Source organism: Nicotiana tomentosiformis, chromosome 10 (assembly GCF_000390325.3).
Source record: "Nicotiana tomentosiformis chromosome 10, ASM39032v3, whole genome shotgun sequence".
NCBI classification, from domain to species: Eukaryota; Viridiplantae; Streptophyta; class Magnoliopsida; order Solanales; family Solanaceae; genus Nicotiana; species Nicotiana tomentosiformis.
Window position 1 is genome coordinate 64,048,994 of NC_090821.1, and position 7,107 is coordinate 64,056,100.

Genomic DNA, 7,107 nt, shown 5'->3' on the forward strand with positions numbered 1-7,107 from the left:
ACTCATTTTACTTCTAAGATCTCTCTAGGTGTTAACTGTGTGTGAGAAAATCTGCTTTGATACCAATTATTAAGTTGAGTGCCTTTATGAATTACTAAAGAACTTGGTTCGTTACCTTACTCCTTACGCGTAAAGTAAAAATAAGCAGTAAAGTAAACACATTAATTTTTACATGAAAAATCACCTGGCTCAAAAGGTGCAAAACCAAGACCTACCACATAGGGTTTTTAACTTCAACTTCACTAGAACAATGAGCCAAATGTATTGATTACAAATCTGCAACTCAATACTCTCCATTTCTCCTTCTCCAACTATTTGATTTACAAGTTACTCTAATTTGAAAAACCAAACACCCACTCCAACTCACTGATTGTATATAACACTTTGATTACAACTCGATTTTATAAAACATATTTACTAGACTGACTCAAGAAGAACATAACACTAGTACTCAAGTTGAGTGTAAAAAATGTAGTTTTTTAGTTGATGTGTAAAAGAATGATCTCAGCAGTCCAAAAAGATAGTATTTAAAATCCTTGGACTCTGAGATCTTTTAGGAGTCCTGTGTGTAGTCACCTTCTCGTTTGATAGGACTCCTACTACTCCAAGGACTCAACAAATCTTGGAACTCTAGTCTCTCACTTATGCATGCGTATTTTCTTGGGCAATAACCCTTATCATGTTTAGCAGTCTTCTTCCAACAAACTCGGACCTGAAAAACTTTGAAATAAAGTTACTGTCTTGCAAAGACGTATAATCATCAACTTTGAGGAGCTGGTAATTATATATATATATATATATATATATATATATATATATATATATATATATATATATATATATATATATATAACTAGTATTAACATAGAGTAGTGAAAAAAACTAAAGAGAAGTTAATAAAGATGTATCGTAAGAATACAACAAACGAAAAAAGAATTAAGAGAAGTGTTATGAACAATGCATGGGCGGCTGAGAGCACATGCACAGCTGCAACGGGGCCGAAAAATGAAACAAACAAAGTGTTTCCATATAAACTTATCATTTAAATATAGTTAATTAATAGGATATGTATTTTTACCACAATATCACGCACTATGATAAATAAATGTGATTTTGATGCATACATCAAATGCGAATTAGTACATGCTACGAGTATTAATCTTTGTAAGACTAACGTTACAAAAACAGTAATCAAACAAATTTGGCCAAATAATTATAAAGTAATCTTTAATTAGATTTTAACTAACTTGATTATTTAAAGATTATTTATGAAATTTTGACCTGAAAGGTAAGAAAAAGGTTAACAAGAATGGAACAGTAAAGACTCGTAGTAAAAGAGCATGATGAGAGTACCTAATTAATAAGGAGCATACCCTAACCATTTAGTAGTTGGGGGGCATGATTGTGATTCCTTCACTTTTAATTTTTGATTTTGAATCTTTAAAATGTAGAATTTTCTTAATAAAAAATGCTCTATTCTTTTAGTGATTTTGTTCGGCATGAATATATATATTTTCTTAATAAAAAATGCCCTATTCGTTTTGTGATTTTGTTTGGCATGAATATACTCTTTGTCACACTTTCTTTTTACGGGAAAAGGAATTTTTCCACTTTAAGTGAAATTATTGAAATGTGATTAATTTATTTTAATCTTTTAGAGAGACACCACTTGGAATAATTATTTAAGGCGTACCAAGTTGCCATTTATTTTAAAACCCAAATTAAAGAAATGTTGACTCTATATAAGTTTGCGAAACAAAGAAGACCGGGTAAGGAATTCTATTAACACGGGAGGAGGTGTAAGGCACTCCCGAATTTCATGGTTTTAGCACGATCGTTTTACAATTACACTTGGCTTGATTATCTGATCATTGCGTGTTTTAAAAACTTATGTGTGTTTTACCTTCTACCGCTTTTATTTTATTTTTAATCTGTTTTAGGTATTTATGAATTAATTTTAAAATAAGTTACGATGTCGTATACTTGTTGTTTTATACACATCGCAAATCGCGCCACGTGAAACGCACCCGCGATTTACAATATATTTAATTATTAAATTATTTGAAGTTGTAGGGTCAAGTCACGCGAACGTGCACTTAAATTTGGAGTTACGTATCATGACTATGCCACGAGAATCGTACCCATAATCATGATAATTTATTTATTAGGCGAGTGTAAAAGCAACTATGATTGTTCATGAATTGTTCTTTTTCCTAAATTTGAGGCCATTGCGAGGATCAGCCGATGATGGTTTTATGGAAAGTGTGGTACTGGAACTATGGGTTTAGCAAGTTGGATAGAATGATTTATACAAATGTCCAAGAGGTACATAAACTAACAAATGGATTTGTGTTTGCTATTAATGACGTTTTATTGATCTGATGGTGATTCCCCCTTTGGATTGCTTACATCTATGCGGCTGGTAGTTAAACAAAGGTATTATAGGTCAAGTTCGATTTTGCCACTCAAGTTAAACTTCGTGATTGTTACACAAATAGCCGATCAGATTTAATATTTATTATTTTTAGTCGGTATACATAGATTATATACTAATTATACATAGTTATACATATGTTATATACGAATTATATATATAGTATACATCCGTCGGCTATTTTTAGTTTAAAAGATCGGGTGGACGGCTATTTGAGTTAATTCCTCTTAAACTTCCAATAGATCATGTGGAATATATATGGTCTTGGATTGAGGCCTAAACATTGCCTTAGAAATGGTTTGCCCCTTCAAACAGGTCCTCTATGGACCTGAAACAGTTGGGCTGGACCATTGTAGAGTCCAATTGACTCTAGAGTCTATCATACACAGGCCCAATGGCGTTTTTTTTGCAACAGAAGGAAATTCAACTCCTGAAATTCAAAATTGGGAATCTAAACTACTGGAAATAAAATCAGCAGCACAAAATTGATCATATTACAACACAAATCCTAATAGAAGATAGAGTTAATTACATTAGTAAAGAATTTAAAATTGATTATACATGTCACTAATTAGAACATGAAGTACATGATCTCAACTAGCTAATTTAAATCCGTGATTCGATTGCACTAATATTCCAATGAAAATAGCTTTCCTTGGCCATGGGTATTCATTTCTCCAACAGATCTTCAGCTTGCAAAGAAGCAACCAACAATAATCCAACAGGTAAACAATAATTGAAATTAGTTTAACCCGTTGAGATCACTTTAGACATGAGTCATTGTTTTAGACGAGGAATGAAGCTGTTAACAAACAGGTGTTAAATTATTCAAAAGCTATAGGACAATTTGAACTTTTAATTATAACATACCAATGGCATCAGACATTAATCAGGAAAAGAAGTTCAAGTAGATTTGGAGCATAATAGTTTCAAAACTTAACAGGGAAAGTAAATCGAAACAAATCGATAATTACACATGACCAGATCTGTGAAATTGAACAGAATTAGCACATAAACAAATTGAATTTTCATTTAGGATTCAAATAAGAGCAGCAGCGATAGCTAAACATACCTAAACAACAATCGAAGACCAAATAAATGTCTGAAAAGAAGAAATGATAAAATTCAGCTACAAATGGACAGCAAAACAGCAGAAGTACATCAACAGTTTCAATTGTTAATCCAACAGCAACTTGAAAACCCTGAAATTATTGAACTATTCTAATAGACCTCGAAATCACTTTGAGATTTTTCTTTTGTGTTTTTTTGGAGCTTTTGGTTTTTCTACAGATTTGGAATTTTTGAATTTCTAGAAATTCTAGCTACTAATGTGTTTTCCGTGTGTGAAGGTGAGAGAAAGAGAGTGAATTGGTGCAGACGAGAGAGAGTGTATGAGCGAGTGTAGATGAGAATGAATTGGCAGTGAAGGTGTTCCCAGATGAGTGCAGAATGGGTCTGTTATATAAAAAATGCATATATTCCTTTTCAGTTATTTTCCTTCTTTTACATCCCTCCTCTTTTAATTATTTACCCCCTCACCCCCAAATACTTAGCATGTACTATACTTCCTTTTTTTGCAAATTGACCCTTTTTCTACACAATCCCAGAAGCTTCTGAAAATATATTCCCTGAATTAATTCCCAACACACCCTTTAAAAACCTGTTAATTACACTCTTTGCCCCTGTTTTTACTCTCTCTTTCTTTTCTTTCCATTAACTCCCTAACAGTCCCAAACTAAACTACCCTAATTATGAAATAGGATTTATGAATTAAACAAGTAATTAAGCTAGTATTTAGACAACAATTAAACTGTTAAAAACAAAATCAAAAACTCTTAAAGATACTGCCCAACTTAACCAGTAGGCAGATCACATTGCCAACTTTGCTCTAGATACTGATCCTATGGAATGCAACAGTTTTGGAGAGTTGGATGTCAAAGGGAGAAGTATTGTGAATAGTGATAAGTTACAATGCCCATATCTAAGAGTAAATGTCGCAAGAAGTTAGGAGGTGAGGAGGAAAGGAGTAGCAGGAGAAAGGGGAATGCTGGAAATAATTTGGATCATCATACTCAAGTCCTTATGGAGGAGAGTATGGTAACCATATTTTTTACTAACCTAGTCTTTTTTTTCCAGGAAACACTATTCTAATCATGCCTTATACCTTGAACAACTCCCATTTGGTGTATTAGTACTATGTACTCATTCCAATGGGAGGGAAGTAGGGGTAGGCATAAGTATGATGCTGGAGAATCGAATAGAGCAGCTGGGTTGTTACGACTTTAATGGAGAACTTTGGCTTAGTTCTATTAGGTCAGGTAACGTAAACAACCTAGCAAACACTTGTAAAATACAATCGGCTAAGGATAGAAACAAACACAAGAAGCAAACACTGCTCAGATTTCCATGGACGAGGCAGTGTATTTCAATGGATTGCACAGGTTACATGAGTTGGACATCAACGAGCTGCTTTACGTCAACAACACTAATGACATGCAAGGAAGATGCTCTGGGAGAGGATTCACACTTAAAGGCAAGTTTCGTGATAAAATTCTGGACGCAAGACACCATAATCATAGCACTGCCCAGATTCATATAGACGAGGCACTATGTTTCAATGGATTATATGGGGTACAAGAACTGGACAACAAGGAGCTGCTTATTATCAACAACACCTATGACACATAAGGAAGGTGTTCTGGAAGGGGATCAACACTCAAAGGCAAGGATCATGAGCGAATTCTGGACGCAAGAAGGCATTGTCACCATGAACATTAATTGCTGGATACAGGGAGGACATGTTAAGCGAAGAATCGTGATCTCATCAATACAAGGTTGCATACTACTAGCGCAACAATATGCTTACACTAGGCAAGGAAGAATTCCCACGCGACAGAGCTGCGCACTATGGATAATTGATGTTATCGCTGCACTCATATGGCTAGTTTATAAATCTAATTATTACTACATAAGAAGATTTCATTATCATTATCATTTCTTAATTAGTTCAAAAAGTACTACCATAGTTTAGTATCCAGTGCTCATCTTTGGTACTAGGGACTATGTAATTCACATAGGTTATGGCTCAACATATTGTAAGACACTACATTACTCCGTTTTCTTATTTTTCCTTTTTTATATATAAAATATAGCCCTAGGTATTTGCCTAGTGGATTGCCAAAAAAGAAAACTCTTAAAGACTAAACATGCACAACAAACAATATCGGAATTCAAAACCTAACAAACTAACAATCAATTCAAAACTAAACATGGGAGTGATACACTACCACACAGAAAAGAGAACTACTAACATGTAAGCATATCCAATAATGTGCTGAAAATAAGAAAATTAACCTACACACACGACTGGAGTGATGGGAATAGAAGGAAGAAATTAGAAGAAGGTGGAACCGGACGATACCTACTCAAAACCTCGAGTTAAACTGGGACTGATGCCCGGCATGAAACTTAAATGAAACACATTGGAATTGACATCACTCGATCAAGATTTATCGAATGATGTTGATTCCGGCCGGTTATAGCCAGTGAATCGAACGGGAAGTTGAAAAGGGCTAGGTAGCGGCTAGGGTTTTGATGGGGTGTGATAGGGTGGAAATTGGGGTTTCGATCTTGATGGGATGAAATAGAGGAGGAGGAGGAGAGGAGAAGGAAAATGGTGATTTTAGGGTATTTGGATATCTTCGGCCGGCGGAGGCGATTTCCAGCAGGTGGTTTACGGTGAAGAGAGGCGAAGGATGAGAGAGAGGGCGAGAGCCGGTTTGAGGGTTTTTTTTGGGGGGGGGGGGGGTAGGGGTGTAGGGGTTCAGACAGTTATATGGGGAAGGGGTTGTTAGCTCTGGTCCGTTTGATCATGGCTGATGAACGGTGGGGATCAACTGGAGTCAAAATGGGGTCGTTTGGTCCTTGTGGAGTGCTGGACCGGATTTGGAGATGGTTTTGAGCCGATGTAGGGTAATTGGGCTGTCAAGAATTACAAAGCCCAATGGGATGTCCTCTTTTCTTCTTTGTTTAATCTTTCAAAATTAGCCACTTAAATCTAAATAGACTTGCTTTGATTGGATGACTTGCTTAATATTTTAAACTAATTAAAGCTAATTAGCATTAAACTAATTGATTAGTCAAAAAACTAATGAATTATTATTATTATTGTTATTATTATTATTATTATTATTATATCTTTTTTTTATTTTGTATTTAACAAAAGGTAACTATAAGCCACGAAAAGCTAAGAAAGCAATTAAAGTCTACAAATGCCATAAACGAAAGGTAAAATATGTTTTTATGATTTTAAAATATTTCTAATTATGAAAAAACGCGCCTAAATGCCATGAAATGCAAACAACAATATAGATAAAAATCCTTAAAAATTCTATAAAAGCCAAAACTAAATAAGAATATTATTTTTGGATTTTTCTAGGAGCATTTTTAAATAGGGCAAAAATTACGTGTTCACAGATGTCCCTCTTTGCTCGAGAATATGAAGAATTTTCTGGCAAAGATAAAGTGAGCAATTATGAATAATTTTTGCCCGTTCAATACTCCATGGGAAGCATTTTTTGAAAAAGTTTGATCCATCCTTGCTTCAGAGGTTGCCTACATATCCTTGGATATAAAGGAATCAGGTCAGTGTAGTTCTGGAAAGTTTTGTAGCT

General features: G+C 34.5%; 1 long non-coding RNA gene across 1 annotated transcript; it reads right to left on the reverse strand.

The window, feature by feature from the left end:
- Nucleotides 1-2,905: 2,905 nt before the first annotated feature.
- LOC104095132 (uncharacterized) lies at nucleotides 2,906-6,241 on the reverse strand. The gene is made up of 2 exons (XR_686064.4): nucleotides 5,856-6,241; nucleotides 2,906-3,236 (listed from the first exon to the last, which is right to left on the reverse strand). It is a non-coding gene; the product is annotated as an uncharacterized lncRNA (long non-coding RNA).
- Nucleotides 6,242-7,107: the final 866 nt, after the last annotated feature.